The sequence below is a fragment of the Arachis duranensis genome, chromosome 4, assembly GCF_000817695.3.
Source record: "Arachis duranensis cultivar V14167 chromosome 4, aradu.V14167.gnm2.J7QH, whole genome shotgun sequence".
NCBI classification, from domain to species: domain Eukaryota; kingdom Viridiplantae; phylum Streptophyta; class Magnoliopsida; order Fabales; family Fabaceae; genus Arachis; species Arachis duranensis.
Window position 1 is genome coordinate 121,758,481 of NC_029775.3, and position 608 is coordinate 121,759,088.

At 38.3% G+C, this 608-nt stretch overlaps 1 pseudogene; it reads left to right on the plus strand.

Annotated features, from left to right (window-relative positions):
• The window catches only part of LOC107486776 (3-ketoacyl-CoA synthase 11-like), a 10,054-nt pseudogene that overhangs the window by 2,052 nt on the left and 7,394 nt on the right, over nucleotides 1-608 (plus strand).

A 608-nucleotide genomic window follows, 5' to 3' on the forward strand; every position in this document is an offset into this window, starting at 1 on the left:
CAAACTTTAAACTTTTCAGGTTTTCATATCTCTTTTGTTATCCTTTATACTCAACTTTGCTTTAGTGAGCTTTTATGACTTGGGTTATTTTTGCGATGCGTTTTTCATCTACTCGGAGCTCGGTTTTCTTTTACTCGGAGCTCTTTCGAGTTTGTTTTACTCGGATTTCCTTTCGACTTAAGAGTCGGATAGTTTCCGATTTTAATACGATCAACTTGTATAACCTCTTTACACCGACTTGTACCTCGTCGTTTTATCCTGACGACCATGTTAGGTCGGTTCATGGGATTTTCACGCTTTGTCGAGCTTAAGTCGGCGCGTTTAGAAAGACTTATAAGAAATAAAGGAGGATATTTTAAGAGAAATATAGTGATAAGAAAGATCTTTATTAATCGGGAAGGTACCTCTTTGCTACTAAGGGTCTTGACAGTGTATTTTCCCTTAGCCTCTACTATGATGCCTCGTTAAAAACCCTTCTCCAGAAAAAACCCTTTTTGGGAAAAAATCATGAAGTTGGGAAAAGAGTACATCAGGGAGTAGAGTTCGCTTCTAACTGTAGTACCTTTTCATATTACAAGCATGCCACGACCTTGGTAACTCAGTGCCAT